The 24,334-nt window shown below is 38.7% G+C and overlaps 1 long non-coding RNA gene across 1 annotated transcript in view; it reads left to right on the forward strand.

Moving 5' to 3' along the window:
- The window catches only part of LOC137164511 (uncharacterized), a 71,009-nt gene extending 47,726 nt beyond the window's left edge, over positions 1 to 23,283 (forward strand). The window contains exon 2 of the long non-coding RNA XR_010923064.1: positions 22,626 to 23,283. This is a non-coding gene — a long non-coding RNA (uncharacterized lncRNA). The remainder of the gene's footprint in view (positions 1 to 22,625) is intronic.
- Positions 23,284 to 24,334: the final 1,051 nt, after the last annotated feature.

A 24,334-nucleotide genomic window follows, 5' to 3' on the forward strand; every position in this document is an offset into this window, starting at 1 on the left:
GAAGAGATCAGCCATAAGAATGGTCTCCCCTAAACACATTTCAATTGTCTTAGATAAAGAGATGTTTCCTTGAGACAGGTCTGATCCAAAGCCCCATGAAGGTAATGGAAGTCTTTCCATTGACTTCAGTGGGCTTTTTGCAGTATTTGGAAGTTATTCCCCATACAAAATATTTAATATATAAAAATTAGTATCCTTTTTTGGGAAGGAAAACCCTAAATGAAACCATCTGTAGCAATATCCTATAGTAGCTTAATAAAGAAATACCCAGTACAAGGGTAAGTCAATTCATGTTCCGAGTTGGAACAAGAATTAAAAAAAAATTTGAAATTCTCCATGAAATGGAATGGCAGCTCCAGGGCAGTCTGCCTGGTGGTTGTCCTGGAGCCAGGGAACGTGGGAGCTGTGGCTGCTGAGGAGCCGAGCCTGGGAACTGGGGCTCCCATGGCTTCCAGGTTCTTGGCTCCCCATCAGCCCACCATGCAGGCTGCTGAAGAGCCAGTCTAGAAAACTGGCAGCAAAGCGGCCTGGCAGCACTGTTCTGTTGGAACCCTGGCCTGGCTTCCGTCAGAATTTCGTCAAAGTCAACACATCTCCACGGAATGTCAAATTGAAGAATTGTCAAATTTCAACAAAAAACATATTTTTTGTTGAAATTTTTCTGACTGGCTCCATCTCTAATTATTTGCATCATCCATCCAGCCCCTGCTACCCTGCTGCTGCTCCATCTCCCTTTTTTTTTTTTTTTTTTTTTTTTAAAAAAGATCAGAATGAAGCACAACATTTTAGATAAGGGCGATGAATTGATATCAGTAATAGCATCATATTTTCAGTATATTTCTCTATCCCATTCCTTTGGCGTGCCACCATTTTGTTCCTGGTTTTGACCTCTCCTGCACAGTGAGTGCAGATCATTATTGAGCTGTCCTCAATGATGTCCAGGTCCTTTTTTTGGATTGCTATTGTTAAAGTAGAACCCAGTAACTTAGGACTTGTATTGCAGATCACAAGTGACCTATTTTGCATGCCATAGTCCCATTAAATCCAACTGGAGCTTCATAGGGGATGTGGCTGCAGAAAATGCAATCGAAATCCACATTGTGGATCAATCACAAAATTATTTTTCTTAACTTTAGAAAGATTTTCAACATGCAGCATACTATAGTTGTGAAATAACTCAATGATCTGAGTGTTGGGATTCAGTATTTAAGTTTTCTAACAAGTACAATGCAGAATGTTCCTTCTATATATATGATGGCAAATTGGTAGATTACCAAGGAAAAATCTGAATTTGAAACCTACATTGAATTCTAAAGGAAAAAAATATGAATTTCAGATCCTCAGGCAAGAGTGAGGAAATAACTGGAGTCTGTTTTTTTCAGGTTACCAGGAATATCATTTTAGTCTTCTGGATTATTCTCTCCAACACAGTCACTCCAAGTGCCAAATGCCTGAAAATGTGCATGACAATCTCACGCTAACAATGAATTGTAGTGGTTCTTCTGCACATTATGATCCACATACTGTTACAATCATATCAACTTAATGAGGTATAGGGTGGTGAGTTAAACATGAGATCATTGAGGAGGCTGTTCCCCAAATTTAGATTAAGATATAGAAGTGAAATAAGGCTGTCTCTTGCCTGTGTTTTTATTTATCACAGACAAATTAAGTAGAATTTACTCCTTTGTATGAAAAACATATGGGGATTTAAAAGTTAAAGTAACAGTTGTAGTTTAGATACCATAGAAATCAGATGGTGGATGTTCTGTGTTTCCTGCTCCCCTATATTTGTTTTTTATGGTGGCCTCTTCTACTAATCCTCCATGTGATCACTACATTTCCTCTCCAACAAGAGAGAGACCAGAAATCCAAGTGATCATGCAGAGAATTTGTGTGTCTTGGCAGCTGTGATTACTGTGTCTATTAATACATAGCACGCTCTCTCAAAAGTCCAATTTGCTAAGAGTTATGCAGTTTGTACTGCAGGCCTAAGCCTCAGTGGGACCTTTTTGAAGAAGTCCTAAGTGAATCTTTAATCACAGAGTGTCCATTACAAAGGATGGACTGTGCACCCGGAAAATTCAGCTTCCAGAGCCAAGTGGTTAACTTCCCCCAGCCCGTCTCTGCTCTCCAAAAAGCAGCAGTGTCTGTACAGCTGACAACTTTTTAAAAGATGCATCTGGGGAAGTAAAAGCACTAGAAAACATCTGTTTTGTTGTTGTACAAAAATAAATAGTATCAGGGCTGAAGTTGGGGAAAGAAAGGCTTTCTGATTAGTTATCCTATTGTTTACTTCACTACTCTGTTCAAGCAAACTGCATAAGTACTGATCAGTGGTTTGGAAAATTGCTGTTACCTCTCTACTTACATGACTAGCGAGTAGGACAGGTGAGTTACTTAGAGATTGTCAGAGAGATCTCCACTGCTTGTCAATACCAGTGAGGATGTGCAATCACTGAGTCTAATTCCAGTCTATCAATATTTAAGTCATAGTATCTCCTTAGCTGCAAAGGAGTTATGCTGCATTTACACCATTGCAAATGAGTTATGAATGTAACCCAATATATCTATTACCTACATTTAGGATGGTAATTTTTTAATATATACGAGATGAATGGGGACATTATGCCAGAAAGGGAATGTCTTTCATTTATATTTGATCTGAAACTAGTAAATAATTGACCTTATTCAGATCCAGAGTTCCTAATAGGCTAGAAATACAACCGATTAAATTAGAAGTGAAAGAACAGAATTAGTATTAAATGGAATGAAATTAAAAGTAAAGGGGCGCTGTTGGGAGCAGCATTCTTACTATTTTTTTAACAGACTGCAGAAATTCTGTTTGCTCTACCTTTCTGTTTTGGGACAGGCTCATAAAACACAGACCCATGCCAACAGATCACTGTTACCTCAGTAGAGAATTCTTCTTGAGCCATCTCTCTCTCTTTGTAAATGGCATATTTTTAATGATCCGGCAGTTTCAAAGCAGTGAAATGTGTGGTTAAGGAGGAGAATTTGTACAGGGAAACTAAACTGAACATCGCTGTTTCTAGTTGGTGGGTTGATTTTTATTCAGGTTTCAGATAACAGTATTATTGCACAGTGCTATATCTGTTTTTTTTTTGCATAAGTTCTGTGTGCCACAACTTCACATCTTCCAACATGCTATACAGCGTTTCAATTGCTTTCAGTGGGATTATGATAAAGAGAGAGAGTTCCTAACTACGAACCATCCAGATTACTTGTCCAAGAACAGACTAAATATGTATTAGTCATGTATGATAATAAAACACCCAGACTATCCTTGGCCTTCATGGTAATGCACTGAATTGACATTTGTTTCCACTGGCAATACACTGCATACCTTCCCTGCATTAGACAACTGAGTAGTAAATTTGTTTGGAAGGGACAATGAGTAGAATGATGAATTTTGGCTTGAATTTAGGATCAGTGATACTCAATCAGATTATGGGGACACACCACAGCTGAGGGGAAAATATATGGAGCCAACAAAACATTGTGCTATTTAGTTTGCCTAAATGGCAGCTTTTGAGGGAAGAACCTTTTTAAAAAAAAAAAAAAAAAAAACCTCCAAAAAACTGTAGTGATGCTAAGCTGTGAGAATTATATGCATCTAAATGCACTCGATAATTTTTTCTAGCTTAGTTCAGCCTTGGATGGCTCATGGCTTCTATTAGCTGCTGATTCAGAAAAGAAGACTGCCAATCGTTTTCATCAGCAAGGTAAATAAAAAGAGCTTTAGAGACGGAATAAGCTCCCTTTTGCTTTCCAGTACTTCTGCCGGGCTCCTAGGATTATATGGAAGTTAATGCAATAGATTGGGAAAATATGATCCAGTTCACTGATAGCTTTTTTTTTAAAGTGCAATAGAAACAAAGGCTGACTTGAAAGATTTAACCAGAAGAGACCCACTTCTTTTTAAATCAGTCTGTCTGTCATGGCAGCGAATGTGTTCCTTTCTTTCTTTTTCTTTTTTTCTTTCTTTCAGGAACTACGTAACCACAGAGTTCCTGTTTACTGTATTTCTTAAGGATAAAGTTTTCTGTGGTAAGAGACACCTAAGATCATTAGGCACGCACACTACAGATCTAAAGAAAGTCTATTTACTAAAGATTCCAGAAAAAATATTGACAGGGCAGTAAAAATACTTTCCTTGATTACTCAGGCTCATATTTTAAACCTAAAATTACAGGAACTTTTCTCTTTCAGCAATTTATTTTTATCTTCTGTATTTTTTTCTTTTTTCTCACCTTTGAACACATGGCGTATTTCCATTGATTTTGCAAACCAAGGTGTTTTGGGTCGAGGCATTTAAAGTGTTTTTTTCAATTTTTTTTCAAGTCATTAGGAAATAAATGAGAGAGTGAATTACCTTTCTTTAGGCATTCTCCCAACAAAGAGAGATCAAAGTATGAAGCTACAGTGTATTTCTAAAAACATGTTCTATGTGCTGTACTGTACCCATACTGCAGAATTTATATTTGTATCGCATAACTGGTGATGAGATCCAGGTGATACATTCCTTTATTTCTGCAATTATCTGATTTTGGATGTCCACATTTAAAGGCTGATCTGCTTCCCACCTGGAGATACACTGCTATAAAAATCCCATTGTAATAGATCTGTGGACAGTAGCACTAATAGGAAAATGTAACTGTGCTTACCTGAAAACTTCCTTTCTTTGATGAATAAGGTCCACAGATATGGCCCATCCTGTAAACAAATGAATCCTCCACAATAGAGATGAAAATTGGCATCTAAGGATTTGGCTTTCTTGAGGTTACGTGGAAATTAGCATGCTTTGCACTCTGAGAAATGATGGTGAAAGTCTGTTTAATATAATCTGCAATTCAGAAAAGTAGATCTGAATGACTTGTCTATGGACGGTATCTGGGTAGGAGAGAACTTCAGGAGGCAGGTCATTCCCGTGTTACCAGTGACCGACAGGTGTGATTCTGCCCCCAAGCAGGCAGAAGTACTCCATTGCAAAAGGTCTGTGAACCTCATTACTTGAAGAAAGGAAATACTGAGGTAATAACAGATAAATTTTCCTATTTCCATTTTACAGATGGGAAACTTGGACACAGAGAGATTAAGGGTGAAATCCTGAACCTATTGAAATCAGTGCAAAATTTCAATTTACTTTAGTGAGGACAAAATTTCCCTTTAAGTGACTTGTCCAAGGTCACACAGGAAGTCTGTGGCAGAGATGGGGACAGAGCCCAGATCTCCTGAGTTCCAGTTCAGTGCCTGAAACACAACTCCATTCTCTTTCTCATCTGTACAATCAAGTGAGAAATATCACTAATTTTGCATCTTTAACAACCTTTCTTGCCTTCTGCCTACTAATCAATATTCACTGAGAATATTTATTTCTAATATTCCAAACCTTGGCTCATCTTCAGATAACTGCCATTAAAAAAACTCCCAAAAAACCTGCTACAAAAATGTTCTTTCTTTCCCAATGGGAATTCTCCATTACAATGGCACAAGGCCTACGATGGACAATATTCAATCTTGGAATAGTGACAGGTTTAAGGTCCTGATCTTGCAACCTACCAGGCTAACAATGAGAGATTTATGTTGTTGGAAGGGGAGTATTCCCAGCGTTCCAATGTGACATGCAGGACTCCAGCTATGGAGGGTACAGAGAGACAGAACCTTAACATTCTGACTTTTTATGTTTAGGGCAGCTATTTGAAGTCCTTTGTAGAGTGGTGGTGTAGCTGTTTTGGTCCCAGGATATTTGAGAGACAAGGTGGGTGACTAATATCTTTTATTAGACCAAATTCTTTTGATGAAAGAGACAAGCTTTTGAGTTTACAAAGAACACTCCTTCAGGTCAAGTCAGGTCAGAGCTCTGTGTACGCTCGAAAGCTTTTCTCTTTCCCCTACAGATTTTGGCACGATAAAAGATATTACCTCACCCACATTGTCATTTTTAGAGGTTTCTATGGTTACTTCTAAGTATCAGTCAGGTCAAGTCATGGTCCACTAAAGCACATGGCTTTTTAAGCAAAGGGATGCAAAAAAAGGGCCTTGTAAAAGTGTTAAAATACTCAAAAAAAAAAAAAAAAAAAACAAATAAAAAAAAAAAAAAAAACATTTGTAAAATAGCTTTTCTTCCCTGTAACATACTATATGTGGTATATACGGAATAAATACTTGAAGGTGTGGTCTGAAATAAAGGTTTTCATGGCATGAGTTTGGGATGACTTATTTACAATTGGTAAAGCCATGGGCATCCTCCCAAACGAATCATTATATTACAACACATTATTATACATTTTCTATAGATCTGGGTGAACTATTTGCAATGTCATTCAATGACAGCAATGTTTTTTTCATTTCCTGGAAATGAACAGATTTCGATTCCAATTAACTTGTTTTCTTTCGAGAATTACTGGTTTATGTGTACATGGATCATCCTAATGTGTGGTCACAAACAGTTTGCTGGCACTGTTGCTTTAAATGCTCAATGAATGAGACAGGACTCCTGTGGAAAAATAGTATGTGATGAGGTAACTAAAAACTGACATAAGAGGACAGAATGAAAGTTGCATGATCCATCTATTTCTTAAGTTGTGAATGACTGATTTTGCAATCTTTTATAGTTTAAAAAAAAACATCTCTTTTTTGCATGGAATAGTATTTACTGTAAAAGACATATAGTGACCTTGGTGCAATTGCATGTCAAGAGATGATGCTCTCAGTTAAACATTGCTTCACTTCAGTATACAGAACAGATGAACTATGAAGAGAAAATTGAGTACATAATAGAGAAAAATTCAGAAGAAAATATTTCTGTAGAGTGTTATGGCAATAACTCTTTAAATATCATTATAAAATTTTCTACATCAGTATATTCTGTACACTTTTTCCTCCAGATTTCTTAAGTTTTAGAAAAATAGTTCATCAGTCTGCCAGTGTTAGTATTAAATGATTAAGGTTCATATATAGTCCATTTGAATTCCCTAAAGATTGTACCACCATTACAGTAAATATATTTGTGTGTATATAAGCAGCATGTTATGCAGGAATGGCATGCTCAAGTGAGGTCATGAAGAAACTCCTGTCATGTATGACAGAAAGGTCAGAGATAGACCTAAACCCAGACTCCAAATCTGAAAACCTCAACTATGTTGCACTTCAGATTCAGGTTGATCAGTCCACATGTAAGTTAAGCTGCTTGTTGTTTTTCATTCATTATGCCTTCTTTAAACAATACATTGTGTGATTATTACATTATAAGCTCTTTTGGCATCTTTGTCTTCCTAGCTTTCTGCAAAACACCTAGCACACCGTGAGTGCTATATTATAATCTGTGCTTTCCTTGAGTGAATTGTATCAGCTTGACACCACATTGCTGATATACTTTGGTCACAGAAACTTGCTAAGAGGCCCAGAGAAGTTCTCTCTAGAGCAAATGTGATCTTGCTGTAGTGTACAGCTGACATTGCCTCCCCTACATCACAGGCCCTCCATGCTGTCAGCAGAATGAGCCTGTGGTTACTGAAAAGGAGACTAGTCTGGACATCACCATGCTATGCAGATCCTGGGCTCCCAGTTCAGTGCTCTGTGGCCATTACAGGTGAATGTAACACAGAGTGCATTTTAGGCTGCACTGGTGCAAGGTACATGACACATAGAAAGCAGCATCAGGATCAGGGCAACACAAGTGGAAGATTTATTCCAGCTTTACTCACAAGGAAATTTCTGCCAAAATGATTTTTTGGGGGGTGGGGAAATGTTGATTTTCCTGAATTTTTTCATTGGAAAAAGAAAATGAAATAATTCAGTCAGGTCAGATTGAATCAAAATGTTTTGTTTTGTTTTTTGTTTCACTGAACCAAAATATTTGTTTCAAGTCAGTTCAACATTAAACTTCATCTGCCTATTGTATGATGATGCTTCATGGTAGGTGTAGGTTGGGTGCTACATGCCTCCATTCTCTCCTATGGATCTATCTCTTTTGGCTGGACTACATCTTCCATGATGCACTGCAGTCTCCCCTCTGACTGAGCCATGTGGTGCATCATGGGAGTTTTCTGACCATGATACATCATGGGAAATATACTCCAGCTATGGGACCTCACCACCAGGGAGCAATGTGAGGCATGAGGCACCCAATTACAATTTCCATGATGTTCTGCAACACCTTTTCACAAACTGTCTGAATTTTGAGGTCTTCATGACTTTATTTTGTCAAGATTAATTTTCAGTTTAATAATCACCTGTGAATTTTGAGTTTAAAATGTTGACAATATAATTTTTTCTGAGAAATTTTGAAATTTCAATATAATTCTGTGAGCGATTTTGCAAAAATCCCATGAAAATGTGTAGTGTGTGTTTTGTACAGCAGCACTAAGGACTTTTGTTGCATTTTAGGAATTAGTTGCTGAACATGTGTAGCAATATTTGATTACTAAAGAAGTCCCTAGTGCTTTTCTGGCATACTGATTCATTTTGGAAGTGTGTGGATGTATTTAGGTCATGTACTATGTTATAGTCTAAAAGCTTTTGTCTATTTAGTTACCTGCTTTTACTTCCAGAGCTTTCTAAAGGTAACAATTAAGCGCAAAAAAAAAAAAAAAAGTATAGGCAGGGTGTGAATAGAATTATGTAAAATATGCTTTTGTTAGAGATTTTCAAAGCAGTGCAGGGGATGTAACCACACAATTTTAACGGAAGTTGGATGGCTAAGTTCCCTGCACTGCTTTGAAAGTCTTAGCCTATGTGATGGGGTTACAAACCCCACACTGGGCAACAAGGCGTTAAGGGATTATTTTGGGCCCAGCCAACCCTACCCTGCCACACCTGCAGCAAATGCTTCATCTGTTGGAGCATCTAAAAGAGAGAGAGAAACAGCTAATTTGGGTAGCAGAGCTGGAAGAGAACAGACCTGCAGCCCTCAGCAGCAGCTGCTGCTGCCACAGATGCAGAGGCTGGCACAGCTGCCTCAAAAGGGCTCACCTTGAGGGAAGGAGGACCCACCTCAGAGAGAACCAGAGAAAGGGAAGTATCTCTTCCTCTCTCCTGCTGGTGGTAATCATCTCTCCACAACCCCCTCCTGGTCTCACAGATTGCAGCCTTGACTACTAGACCACGCTTCCCTACCAAACCCCAAGGGAGGATTGTTACAGCCTCTTTGTTTGAACAATACAACTGCAAAAAATTAAAAAGTAAAATAAAGCCTGAGAAATGAGTGAACCAATAATATAAAATTAGTAATGCCTTGGACCTTTATTCAAAACTCTCTCTGAACCTGAACAGAACCATTTTGAGGTTAGAGAGAGACTCACTGAGCACTTAAAAAAACTATTTGCCAGTTTTGCACATCTCTGCACTTCCTCTTTATTCCCTGTGAACCAGAAAGCAGAAGTCAAGAAATACCACTAGAATTCCCTCTTCTTGCAGTATTTCTGGCCCATTTTCTCAGGATATTAGGCTGCTTTACAACTCAATATAGCAGACTTAAATGTCAGACAATTGGAATAAGTTTCTCTTAAATAGCAAGGGTTGGTTCTCCTTTCATTTACACCAATTTTATGCCACTACTTCAGTGGAGAGCTACTCCTGCTTTATACAGTGTAACTGAGAGAAGAATCATGTCTCATAATTTTGGGGTACTTATCTGAACCAAACCTATGAATATTTGAAGTTCAGCAGTCATTAAAATATATTATAGTGAAATAAGTTTGATAGTTGAGCGTAAACAGATTTTTGAAAATATAAGAAGGAAAAAGAAGCGAAGACTCCCACCTCTGATCGGCCCTTAAGAACATCTCTATTGTCCACTTGTTACATTTTCAAACAAGCACCTTCATACTTTCTCCCTTGTTGCCCCTCACACTGTAGACATCAGCAAAACTACCTATCCACCTTCACATTCTTTCTTAAAATTTTCTTTAGCGCGATCCCTACAAAAACTTAACTACACCACTGGTATGCTGAGATCACTACCTACCTTGGTGACCAAAATTTTCTAATTTGTTTCCATGTACTCTTCTGTCTGTCTGTTCAATTTGCTGTCTCCTGTTTCAACTTGTAAGTGCTTTGGGGGGCCAGAGACTGTCTTTAGTTCTGTGTTTGTATAGTGCCCAGCACGGGTGGGCAAACATTTTGGCCTGAGTACCACATCTGGGTATAGAAATTGTATGGCGGGCCATGGATGTTCTGGGAGTGGCTTCACTCAGTGCTACTGGGCCCATGTGGTGGAAGAAGGATAGGGGGAAGGGGCAAGGCTGGGTGCAGCCGCCGTGCTCTGGTCAGGGTGCTGCTAGGCCCACGTGGTGGGAGGGGGGAGCGGCTGCTGCCGCACTACAGAGCTTGTTCCGCAACCTTTCCATGGACCATCTGAATGGAGCTCGCGGACCACTGGTTCAGATGGACCATATGCGGCCCGCAGGCCATAGTTTGCCCACCTCTGGCCTAGCACAATGGGGTCCTGGTCCATGACTGGTACTCATAGGCACTCCTGTAATAATAAAAATAATTAATAAAGAAAAGACACTTTTGGTGGCATTTAGGAATTGGAGGCAGCTTAGATCAGAGTAGATAGAGATGGACAAATTAATTTAAATGAAATTATATTTGAGTATTAGAGAGTTTTAGATCTTCCAGAGATCAAGATGACTATGTATGGATGACAACTACTGTAACAGAAGACCTTATCTAAATCAGGAGCGCTCAGTTCCTATTTTTGTGCTACCTTTCTTAAAGAGGCAAAACATAGAATGTGATGGTTTTCAAAGCTCTGTGCTTGTTTTTCAAAGCAGTGTATGGTATTCATCCAAAGCCCACTGAAGGCATTGGGAGTTTTTTCAATGCCTCCAAATGGGCTTTGAATCAAGTTTTATAAAAGCAAATCTTCTAAAAGATGATGCCAATAAAGCTTTGCTTTCCAATCTGCAATGCAGATAGTTCTGCTGGATATTTTGCACACCTTTCATGCAAGAATCAAACAGAGCCTATATAGTAGACATTTGCATTGCAAACTGAGTGAAGATTTATGCCAGAGTTAGACATAAAAGTTGATTATGTTTATTTTAGCTCGTGGAGCCAAATATTGCCCTCAGATATGCATATCCAATTCCATTTGACTTTATTATTAGTATTGTTTAATGTCCTGCTGTTAAGAACCACAATACTATGAAAGCTAGTCGGAAGGCAGGTAGGGCCCCCGGCCTTACAGTTGTACCTGGGGATTTGAAGGCAGAATTTAGCTCATGATGTTTAATGGATTAAATTGTGTTTGTCTAAACACCATGATTAAAAATGCTGCTAATGTAGGGCCCAATCCTGCAAGGTAATTAGTCTCCTGAGAAGTTCTGAGTGCCCTCCACTTCCATTTACGTAAGTGGAGTTGAGACCTTATGAATTGGGCCCTTAGATAAGATTCATAAAAGCATTAGTTCTAGCAACTGAAGAAAATATAGTTTGACATGTGCAAGATTACTGAGGCTATATTATAGTATGCCAAACTTAGCAAAATAAAGCAGAGGGAGATCCAGACACTCAGCCTGATTGTCATATAGGCTTTTCTTGTCAGCATGTGTTTATGGAGCAGCAGACTTTCCTTGGGCAGGAGCAGGGGGGGGAGGAGAACTGGGGGAAATGGCAGACTGGAGGGCACCAGGTAAAGGTTTATAGGAGTCATGTAGAAAGACTTTGTTGGTTTTTCAGCTTTCTGACTCTGTTTGGACTCTAAAGTCCACTAGAGGAAAAGCTCTGATTATCAAATGTAATATTCACACAAGCTTTTTGCAGTTCAGTCTGATCTTTGGGTGTATACAGGGTTTCAGTGTTCCTTAATAAATTACCTCTTCTTGTAGCAATTAACCCCTTCCATGAGGGTTCAGTGTTTACTTGGGACTGTGCCAGTGCTAACAGCTACGGCTTAATATTCTTTCTAATGGGTTGCAATTACTACTGAGAGTGGGGGCAACATAAAATATTAACACTTAAGCATCTTTTATGCTCCTTTGAACATTAGATTATGTCTCTCTCATAAGTGACTTTTCATTCTTACAAACTTATTTGTTTAGAATTCCACCGGACCCATGAAAATGTTGCATTTAAGTGGTTTCTGTTGATTTATTAACTTCTCTCAAGGTCTGATGGAAGTCGCTCCATTCAAAATATTAAACGTATTTTGTTCTTTGAAGTATTTAATAGTATTGCCAGTAGAATAAAGATTTCCACATTTTTAAAGGAGGTAAAGTGACTTGGATAATAACATCCAGTATATTTCAATTTTTCTCCTACTGTGCTACCCATTTAAGAAAATAATCCAGAGTACAGCTGCCATATATGTGGAATGAGTCCCAAGGTTACTGATATATACAGTGTGTCACAGCGATGCAAAATGGAGTGGAAAGTAGATTATAGATGGGCGAAGGCCAAAACTCTAGATTCAAATATCCACAGACATTGTTCAGATTCAGTTGTGGATTTGGATCCCAATTCTGTAATCAGCTTTCATCTCTATAATAGGCCAAACCAAAATCCTGGATCTGAATATCCCCCAAAGTCTGGATCTGGCTTTGAATTTATACAGTGTGTGAAACTTGAGCTTTTCTTTTCCCTTGTAGATCATAGTGGGCAACCCTGCATCGCCGGTTCCAACCCACTATAGATTCCCTCTGGCCTCTTAAGTTGTATGGTTTCAATATTTGGGCGAAAAAAGCAATGTCCACACTAGAGACCTTACAGTGGCACAGCTATACCGCTGCAGCTGTGCCACTGTAAAGTATTCTGTGTAGCCACTCTGTGCTGATGGGAGAGAGCTCTCCCATTGGTATTAAACCACCCTGAATGAGTGGTGGTAGCTATAATGGTGGGAGAACATCTCCACCCCAGTGCTTCTGTCAGTAAAACTTCGGTTGATTGAGGTGTGTTTTTTCACACCCTTGACCGACCAAAGTGCTAGTGTAGACAAAGCCTAAGAGACCGACTGTATCATTTCAGGTCGGTGGGCCATGAAGAAAAATGATGGACAAATTTTCAAATGAAGCTTACCCAAACTATTAGAACCTTTTGAGATTTCCTGACCATCTTGTAGATCCCAAATGACATGGGTTTGTCCTAAGTTTTCTTCTATGTCCAGGTTCTGTTAGGTCCAGAAACATTGACAATAATTTTTCTCCCAGTACTTTGGCACATCTACTTTTAGTCCCAGCTGGACTTGAAGAATATAGGCACTTGAAATTCAAAAATAACAATTTACTGACGTGCAAAATGGTTTCAATAATGGCTCAGTCTGAATCTTGATCAAAAGTGGTTTTGGGGTAGTTAATGGGCTTACTACTTTTTCTAATTAGGACTGTTTTCTATGCCACTTCATTATGCATGGAGCATGCTCCTAATTCTGATCTGTCAAGCCACTTCCTTCTCTTTATTTAAATTCTGTCTAAATGCCTTTCCACAAACAGTCATTTATTTAAATAATGTACATTCTTCAGGAGCAATGCTGCCATCAGAGAGGGAACCGGGAGGCACTGTGTGTGGCATTATTAAGCCTCTGTGAATGTCTTGAGCACTGTGAAGATCTTGGGACAACCTCAGGGTTAGGACTTGGACTCTGAATCATCTGCTGTCTGTATTTGCTATCATAGAATGAGTAAACAATACAAAATGAAACTTGTAGATTTCCCTACTACTTATGTGAGAAAAGTCTGGGTAAGGTGGCAGTCTGGTCTGGTGGAATGAGCACTGGCGTGAAAGCCACAGGAACTGGGGTCTAGTCTCAGCTCTGTTACTGGCATTTTGTGTGACCTGGGTTAAGTCTGTTTTATTTTTCATCTCTGTAAAACAAGGATAATGGTTTTCCTATGTACAGCAGTTTGAGCTCTAAAGATAAGAAAAGAGCTTAATAATATTATACACAGACCTTTGGAAATCATCACATTCTATGTTTTGCCTCTTTAAGAAAGGTAGCACAAAAAAATTCTTTTTCAGACAAATCCCCTCAAACATTAAGGAATAAGTGGAAATTTCCTCCTGCACCCTAAAACTAGGCAAGATGGAAACAGGCATGTTTCTAGATAGAATAAAAACAATGAGAGGACTCTCGTTTTTGCTGTATACAGACTAACATGGCTACCCCTCTGGAACTTTTCAATCTAGATAGAATGTTTCTCAAAAATTTCCATGGGCCATCAGCAATTCTTCAAAGTGCTTAAGTATGTGCTTAACTTTTAAGCACATGCTTAAGTTCATGCCTACACTACAGATCACTTACGCGTGGAATTTAAACATGTGATTAAAGTTAAGTCTGTGTTAAAGTTCTGTACTGAATCGAAGCCCAAATGATGCTGGAGGGTATTTACTTCACATCCTCCTGGAACTGCAGCTTCCACAGAAATTGCTATAGTAAGAAGAAAAGTCAATTCTCTCTGAAACTGTAGGTCAAACATAGTTGAAAGGAATATAAATATAGATGAGTGATACCAATATGTCTCTTTGTAGGTGGTTTACACATCCTGCCTCTGTTGCATGTTAGTAAAATGGTATCACATTGTCAATGAGTTCAGATCCAGAGATGAAGTTGCAATAGTGGCAAATTTTATTTCACAACATCCTGCTCAATTAAATCTGCTATTGTCAGCCAAAGTTGCTATTTGAATTATTTTCTATTTCTTTTTTAAAGGCTCAGTGTTCAGTGCTGTTATCTCTCCAGCTGTAGGTTAAGATAACACACTTGGTGGCTTTTCCTGTCAGGAAGAGATGCCATGCCTGGCCTATTACTCCCTGTATAGTCACTGCAGCTAAAACAGAAGGAGCAAAATGAGGTTTACATAAGGAAAAGGAAAAAAAATCACACCCAGATCAGAGGAAGAAGGAGGGGCCCAGTGAAAACATCTAGAGAGGAGAGTTCAGTCACTACTCACAGTTAGGCACTCAACTGGAATTCTTACTTTCACATTCTCCTTTAAGGATAACCCTGCAAATAAATAGGTCTATGAGGTAAACGGTAGTTGCTTTCATATTGTGTTTATTTTAATCCTCAAGTATGTAGTGATGATTATTCTCTCTCCCCCATTTAAAAAAAACAAACAAATGACAGATTTCTGTTACCCATCATAATTCATGGTGGTGTTAGCAAGAAAAAAATTAATGCTATTCCACAGTACAGAAAAGGTGTGGATCTAGATTTTTTTTTTTTTTTTTTAAAGTAAGAAAATATGTAGTTTTGATTGTGTGCATCGGTAAGTAAAAAGACATGTACAGCTAGGTAACGCCCTAATCTGGCCTAATTTTACGTGCTTAATTTTAAGCATTGGAACTACTACTCACTTACATTAAATTAAGCACATGCATAAGTGTTTGCAGGACTGAGGCCTAAGTGATAGTAGTAATTAAGTAAAGAGATTAAGGAGTTTGATCCTGCAGCTAAGGCACAAGCAAGGAGAAGTGTATTCTATACCTGGCTGTGTCATAGATTAGGCGAGTGGTGCTGGGCAAATCACTTAACCTATCTGTGCCTCAGTTTCCCCCTGTGTAAAATGGGGATAATAATTGGGACTGGTTGAAAATTTTCCATCTAAACTGTTTTTCAACAGAAAATTGGGTATTCAATGAAACAAAGTTTTCATGAAGTGTTTGCTTTCTGGAGAAAATTTTGATTTTGTTATTGTTGACAAACCAAACGTCTGAGCACCAAAATATTTTGATTTAGACATCCTCCTTGTGGAAGTGGTATTTCAGTTTCTTTGTCTTTTGTGGGACAGATTCTGGTGATGCAACCACCTTCCCTTGTGCTGAGAGGATCATGGGACATGCAGTCTGATCAGTTACAAAACGTTCCTCTTTAGATCATGTTTTTAACTCGGGCGGTCCCCAGTTTAATCCTCAATATCAGCCAGGGTAGTGGCCATCACATGTGACTTCTCTGACTGCTAAATATTGAGTCAGTATGATTTAAATGAGAAAGCCACAACTCTTGAAAACCCAAGCTTTGCAAAATCATGGTATAACAGAGAATTATATTTAGTTAACCATTTTGAATGAAAAATAAGCTATTCATTTTTTCTGTGTTAAACAAAATCTATAAACCTCCAAATTGTACATTTGATCCAAACTCCATTCAAGTTAATGGAAAGTTAAAGTTTTCAACCAGTCCCAATTATTAACCATTGGACATTGTGAGGTATTGGATCAGGCCCTTAGTTACTATATTCAACAGTTACTATTATTATCATACTTTCCTTCCCTCACTTCCAGCTCCATTGAGTTCTTAATGCATCTTTTGCATCTTGTCCGTATATAGAGTACATATATTTTAAGGGACAGTGTTGTCATTTGTTTTATGTTTGTACAGTGCTTAGCATAATTGGGACCGATCCTCACTTGGGTGTTACTTTAGTAGCAGTACTTGTTCATTGTACAAGTTATTTTATTTTGTAAACAACAAAAGAGAAAATATCAGATATCCATGATGAGGAAATATTGAAGAGCTGGGGCATTTATATGAATCTGTCATCCTATTCTGCAGTCATCCAGTTAACTTGCTTATAGTAATCCACGTTTCTAGAAAAATTTGGTTTGTGTTAGTTTCACTGTTTCTTTGGTCTAGAATAAAACAGCTGGAATAAAACAGTCCTCCAAAGAACTTGTCCCAACATGTGGGAATGATACAACTTCAACTGGGAAGATAAGAATTCATCTTTATTATTCAGGTGATAATCCTGCCTTCATAAATATGAACAAGCCTTGTTGTCTTGTGAATAAGAATAAGTCTCATGCATAAGAAAAGTCCAGTGGTTTTCCACCTGTCGTCTGTGGACCATCAGGGATCCGCAGACTCCGTCTAAGGGGTCCACAAAAGATGACTATGAAAATAAAGTTTTAGATCCCAGAAAAGGCATTCATTTTTCTGATCAATCAAAAGTATATGAATACCCCCAACTACAGGTCAAAACCCAGAAATGTTGTTGTTGTCACCATGGAAGCCCGCAGTTTAGCTGCATCAAATGCCATGTTGAGTACATGCAACATTTATAGTTAATTTCTGTTCTCAGACTTCTATGGGAGAGGCCTGAGGACCACTGGTTAAATTTCCAAAGGGGTCTGCACTCCATTTGAAATTTTTTAGGGATCTGCAAATGAAAGAAGATTGAAAACCAATGTCCTAGACAACTTTATATTACTTTACACCTTACTGCATAGTCACAGTCAAGGACATTCTCATCTGTGTCAACTATCCATGCACGCCTACAATGTGCAATGGTCTTGACTCAGCAAACCACTTAAACCCATGTTTGATTTTATGCATGTGCTTACGTCCCATTAAAATTGACCACTGTTTAAATGTTTTGCAGAATCAGACCTGGTTTGTCAAATCAGGACCTATGTGCCTTTAACCGCCACTGAAGTATATGGGAGTTGAACACTCTCAGTATCTGTCAAGTTTGGGCCCTCTGCCACAACAGAGTGAGATAATGAATGAAAGAAATGGAGGCAAAGTTTGGAGCTTCACTCCCTCCCCCACTTTTTTTTTTTTTTTTTTGGGGGGGGGGGGGATTTGGGGCTATTTTGTGGGATAAGCGAATGTTCACTTTTGGAAACAAGTGTGTTTAAAAGCTCTTTGTAGTCCCCAAAATTATTTTAAAAATATAGACTTGGTAGTCAAGTGTACCTCAAGAAAGCTCAGAAAAACTGAGCTCATGTACTAACAGAAAATAAACTATTGAGGTATGGCCAGTATGTTGATGAGGAACTTGCACTTACATTTTCTCTCTGGTTCTTTGATTAGGCCTTCTTGTACCAAGTCATGTGAGCTTTCTGAGAGGAGAGGTGAGGTGAGGAGTTTGTTTTCTCACTGAAACGGTGTTTTCTCAGAACAATAATAAGGAGGCCAACAAATATAGAGTTTTCCTCCCCTAAAGCTATACTGATTATATTGATAGCAAAGCATGGAACACGTATAACATGAAACGGATGTGGGGGATGGGTTTATAGGAGTTCCTGGGGTACCTTCCTCTAGGAATCTCTTTGGGAAATATCTGACACTTGGTGAACTCTGGTCCGTTCCAAAGGCAAATATTTACTCTTCAGAAATATTTTTATGAGCCTAGGGCCATGTCAGTCAGAGTTGATTTAGCAATAATCCGTGAGGAGGTGAACTCCATCAGAGACAGGGAAATCAGTAAGTCCCTACCAGCTCCCTCCAGCATAGTACTGAACAGTGCCTTAATGAGAAGGAGAAAATAGAAGAATGGGGATGGTTTGTATCTCTATAAAAATCTATCTCTGATGCTCCTGAAATATTGCAAGCACAGTAATATAGGGGCATTCAGAGACTTCGACAGAGTGGCTTTTTAGACATTTTCAACTGCACTGGACTATAGTACCATGGAAAGTACATGCTGTGTGATAGTTTGAGATGGTCACTGCATATTATGACATGTAATCTTCATGGGGCACACTCTGGCCCCTGCCAAATTGCCATGCGACCTTCCATTGGCCTACGTTTGGACACCTTGCAGAAATGTGTATCACCTAATGAAATGCAAGGCACTGTTGGTGCACAGGATGGCATCACAAAGACACACACAGGGCATGACAGGGCTGGCCCACATTAGGAATGCCACGAGACAGTATAGGCTGTGTTTATTTCAACGTTTTGAAAATGTTATTAAAAATCCCAGTGTTTCCTGTTTGCATATGGTCCTAAGCTTCTATCTTTCTTTTCGAAACATAGACTTTGTACATGTGAAATCATGAAATCCAATGCTTGAAGGAATACATTTTTTAAAACCCTGTAGGAGCCCAAAAAGCCATGTTGATTATTTTTATGACGGGCATAAAAATACCAGACGTGGATTTTTATCTCCCTGTGAAGGAATCTGTGGACCGGAGGGCAGGCTATAATACTTTCAAAGAACCTTGGAAAGTGAGAATTATAGGCACTTGAGAGAATTACGCATATTCCTTTAATAAATTCCCTCAAGGGCTGTCTGAAGATGGTGGTGGTTCTCTGAGAAGGCCGTAAAACTGCCGAGGGAACATCAGACCAACACTTTTTTCCCTGCAGCAAGCAAGCAGTGGGGTGGGGGTGAGATTGCAACAGTAATGGCACATATTATGTAATAGCCCCCCATCAGCCTGCAGATGTGTGAATTAGTTTAAAATTTTTATTAGGATTTTTATTAGCCTATGATACAGTCCCGGCCTCTTCACAGTTGCCAATTTAGCCAATTCCTCACGAGTTATAACAAATTAAGAATACCTAATGCTAAAGCTATTCTACACTTTGGGGGCAAAGTCCCAAACAAATAATATTCTCTGTGCTTGTGTATCCAGGCTCCCCCACCTAGTGATCACACTTATGTGAATAATGGCATTTCAGATAGGGCTTCTTTGCTGCTTTGGAATAGTGGTGGAGTTTCAATTTTGGGAATATATAGTCTTAAATCCCTGATTGTTCTCTGCTTGGCCTTAAATCATTGCTTTCTAATGCCTTTGGAAGCAATCCAGCCCTGCTTGTTTTGTTTTATGTTAGGTTTTATTTATGTTAATTTAATTGATAACTTTAATATCTGAAGTCTTCTCTTTATCCAAAGAACTCATGCAAAGCAGTGAATGTTTACTGATGCTGTCCAGCAAACGTGCCTTGTCACTAGCCAAGTGCGCCATCCCTAAGATCTGACTAAATATATATCCATAGCTTCATGTCCATCTGCGGTTCTGTGAGTAGACTGTCAACTGGATTGCCACGCAGGACTATCTGTGCTGGTGATGTATGTGATATTCACATGCATTTGAACTGAGACACTACCAAAGACAAAGAGTGCTTAGAGGGTAATGACTTCATGTGGGGTGACTGCAGGACTGGATACAAAGAAGACTGAGTACATAAGGAGAACCAAATCTAACTTGCAGGAGCCTCCACAGAAACTGTGGGTGGTCTGCCCCTCTGATAATCAGGCATTTATCTGGGTGACAAGATCTGGGTTAAGGTACCTAATGTTAGGCAGAAAGCTTGGAAATCTTGGTTTAAGTTTTTAGTTTATACAGTAGAAATGAAATGTTCTTTCTGGGCCTGATTCTCATTTACATGAACCCCCCTTTTCACTGCCAAAGTGGTGTAAAGTGGCCTTACTGTAAATGAGAATTAAGCCCAATGTATGTTATGAAAAATAGATGGGACTTGCACTGAAATCTGACTTAATATATTTTAAGAATATATATAAGAATAAGAACTAGTCACTTTACACCTTCATTGTCTTTTTAAATAAGTGTTGTAGAAGTAGAATAATGGTTTTTTACTTATGCAGTGCTTTTCATACCATGAACTTAACAAGTTTTAAATACAGCACTACTGACATACAGCCACTCCTGGGTCAATCATGTAGGATGAGGGGGGAAATTTTGTTCAGGGTAATAAGGCAAACCCTAATTCTTACAAAAAGAACAATGTCATCTTTGTTCTCCAAGCAAAGGAGACAAATCTCAGATTTTGAGATTTTATCTGAAACACACCACCCCATTCGCACACACTGTATGAACCCCAAATAATCTACCTTGTGGTTAATTCGGTCTTGTCAGTATTTGAACCTAAGTTTCCATGGAGCCAGAAGTATTTCAAATCTGAGGCTTTGACTATAGTAAGTCATTCCTCCAGTGATACATAACTTTGCCTCTCTGAGAGTACCCATTGAGTATGGCTGTGTGTTTACAATGCCTCTTCAAACATTGGGCATTAAATCCTATTTCACATCTTTGTAAAAATGTGAAAATTCTACTTCATAACTTTGTAGAAATGCAAACAAATAAATGTCACATTCAATATTTGGAGAGGAAAGTTCTGACTAGAATAAAAAATGCTCTTCACCTGCAAACATCAGGTCAGATTTTGCTCCCATTCCCTACAGAAATCAGTGAGACCACTCATATGAGTAAAAGTCTGCAAATTATGTTTTAGGGGTTATAATATGTACATAACCCAATCTGAATATGTGTATAGAACTGAATGGCAGAGGATGCATAATCCCCCAGTAGCTTCGCTTTAGTGCCGGAGCAGTTTAGTTGAGGACAAAATACCAAGCACTGGTGGATCTGACTGAATGGAGAGGACACTGATGTCATTATTGCTCCATCAAGGTTGCTGGAGCAACATTTATCTCGTAGTGGAAAACATGGCTCTTAAAGGAGGTAGTTGAGTTTGTTTATAAATGTTTTGGGTACCTTTGGGCATGCTTCTTTTTAAATATCAAATGGCCCTTTTGAGTTGAATTCCTCATGTTTCAGTAGAAACATGCACATCTCTTGCAAATTCAGGCACAGACTTTGTATATTCCAGTGTTGGTACACCCTGGTCGTCCCTTTAATTGGTTCAACTTCTAAGGAAAGAGGCTGTCAACCCCTAGCCTGTTCAATGTATAGATACTTATGTTCTACATGCACTGGCTTCTCTGATCCCAGTGACCCCAGCTCATCAGGCTATGTGGTAATAAGGTGTAGATTTAAAATAAACATAAACAACTCGACATTATAAGCCCACTAGAACACTGAAAATGAAATCCTGTTTCTACAGTATGTGTTCCTGGAGTGACCAAAGCACCCCCACCTTCACTTCAGTGAGACTTCTGGTGCACAACGATTCAGAGTTGGGCTTTAGATTTCTGTACTGGTTTTGGCTACTGTACTGGCATGTCTAACTGCTATGAAAACACAGGTCCCTTTTCTAAACAAAACATTGCATTGGCGGCCACATGCAGGTCATCTATTAATTTTTTTAGCACATTTTTTACATTTTTCTAGTGTAAAATAGCAGTAAATGAACCCCACGTTCAATATTTCTTGTCAGTCAATGGTTTGGGACCTCAACTCCTTCACCTAATCAATAACTTCCAGGAAATGACCCCCTTCCCTCCATCACACGTTATTGTTTAAGGGTGTAGCTAATTAATCACTGAGACCAACATCCAGCTTTCCCATTGGTTACTGTACTGCCTGGAAAAGGCCTTTATTGTAAAGAGAAGACTTTATTTGTGGCAACTTGCAGTTTGACTTGTACATTTTCAACATGTAGAACAGTTCTTATTTTATACCATTTTTTTATTTTCCCAGCACAGAGAGTGCGCTAGATTCTATTACTACTTAGGCATTATCAGCAGATTGTTTACAATATTCCAGCCACTCATTCAACTGCTGAAGTAATTTGACCACAATGGGATTGAACAGTGTATGCGAAGGTCTGTTTTGGCCCACATAATTTTTATTTGCTGGTGATGCACAAGAAGGAAAGAACCCAGCTTGATTTGGTTGGATTGGCAGCATCAGCAATTAGAGGAAACATCTCTTTAGTTGTACATTGAGCACATTGGATGCAGAAGTAACCCCAGGATGTCATTTATATAATCACTTTCCAGAACAGCACTTTCACTGTTTCCCATTGCTGAAAGGGTCTTTCATCACATATTTATGTGCAGTAGAGATGCATTCACAATTTTGGGTGCTTATTCACAATGAACCTCTGAAGTTTTCTCCATAATAAATGAATATAGAGTTATATTAAAAAGGGACATTGGAGTGGAAAGTGTATTATTAAAAGGAGCATTAACAGGAATAGTTAATTATACTTAGATTCATTACAGGTTTTCAGCTTACTTATGCATCACAATCATCAGAGGGAGATACAAGCAGAACACTGGTGGAGATGCAGGTGTTGACCAGCAGAGAGAAGCAGTGCAAGTAGGTGGCGTTTCCACAGTGAGATGAGAACCAGACTGGAAGGATGGTATTGTAGGGAAGAAAAGCTGCCTCTGGCTGGAAGTTCATATACTGGAGGCAGAGCTGTGGAGAAGAGAAGCAGGTATGGGGGAGGAGATGCTCCTAGCCAGCTGAGCTAACATCATGTGTTTTTAGATGCAGCACTAGAACCCTTTGAAGTCAAAGCTCAGTGAATAACCCCAGAAGTCGCATATCAGAGCCAAGAGGTTAGTATTAATGAATGACACCTGCTGTCTATGCTCTATATGAACATTTCAAATGACTGTAACTACAGCTGACAGCGAAACTTTCACCATAAACTGCCAACTGTGCAAAGTGTGGCCAGCTTGGGGTTCAGAATGGAAACAAAACCAGCTGTGTTTGGTGCAAAACTTTCTTAGCCATGTGAACATGTCAAACCTCAAGGGGAAAACTTTTGCTGCCTCTGGAGAGGCAAGAGTTGTTCAAGACTGAGTTTTGTATTCATTTTGTAACAAAACTTGACATGTGATTGGGGTCCTAAAATAAACTCTCATCAAGGTATATGCAATGCATGGAGATGAAGGAAACTCACTTTTGACCTTTCGAACTTGAGTGAGCCTGGAAAAAAAAAGCTAAATTAATGGGTATCGACACTACATGAGCCAAAAGTAAAATGATGAAAGGTTAATTGAAACTCCTGTGAATTGAGAGGAGCACTACAGTTGAGAGAATAATTAGGAGTGAACAATAGATGATAAAATTCAACTTTTTCTATTAAATTGTCCACAAACAGTTTAGGATTTTCAGAAATGGATTTGTCATTCAGAATTTGGTCTCTAGGTTGTGAGTGAGAAATTTATTAGGAGTATTTGCTACTCCAAATTCCAGCTATGTTGTCTAGCTTAATTTGGACACATAGGCCAGTAGGCATTGGTTTTGTTTCCTAATTAGAAGGGTGTAACTCTGAGGATCACAAAAACATTTTAAAGCATCATGTGGACACTTTCAGAACAATATAAAATGTTTTGCTATAGTTTTTGTAGCAAGGGGCAAGTATGCAAGTAAGGTGAATTCAATTTTTTATTGAAGTATAAATATTTGTGAAAAGTATAAATATTTGCTGCAGATTAAAGCTCATTAGTTCTTGTCCCACCTTTAATGGACATAGAGAACAATTGATCATTGTCCTCTTTATAACAGGCCTTAACATGTTTGAAGACTGTTATCAGTTCCCTTACTCAGCCTCCTTTTCTCAAGACTAAACATGCCCAATTTTTGTAGCCTTTCCTTATAGGTTAGGTTTTCTAAACCTTGTATCATTTTTATTGCTCTACTCTGGACTTTCTCCAGTTTGTCCACATCTTTTGTGCAGTGTGTCATCCAGATCTGGACACAGGATTCCAGCTGAGGCTTCACAAGTGCTGAGTAGAGTGGGACAATTACCTCCCTTGTCTTACATACAACATTCCTTTTAATGTCCCCTTGAATGATATTAGCTTTTTTTGCAACTGCATCACATTGTTGATTCATAGTCAATTTGTGATGCACTATAACTCTGAGCCTTTTCAGTAGCACTACTACCCTAGCCCATTATTCTCCATTTTGTACTTGT

Source organism: Emydura macquarii, unplaced genomic scaffold, assembly GCF_026122565.2.
Source record: "Emydura macquarii macquarii isolate MOO-44397 ecotype Brisbane River unplaced genomic scaffold, CSIRO-AGI_Emac_v2 contig_2676, whole genome shotgun sequence".
Taxonomy (NCBI): domain Eukaryota; kingdom Metazoa; phylum Chordata; order Testudines; family Chelidae; genus Emydura; species Emydura macquarii.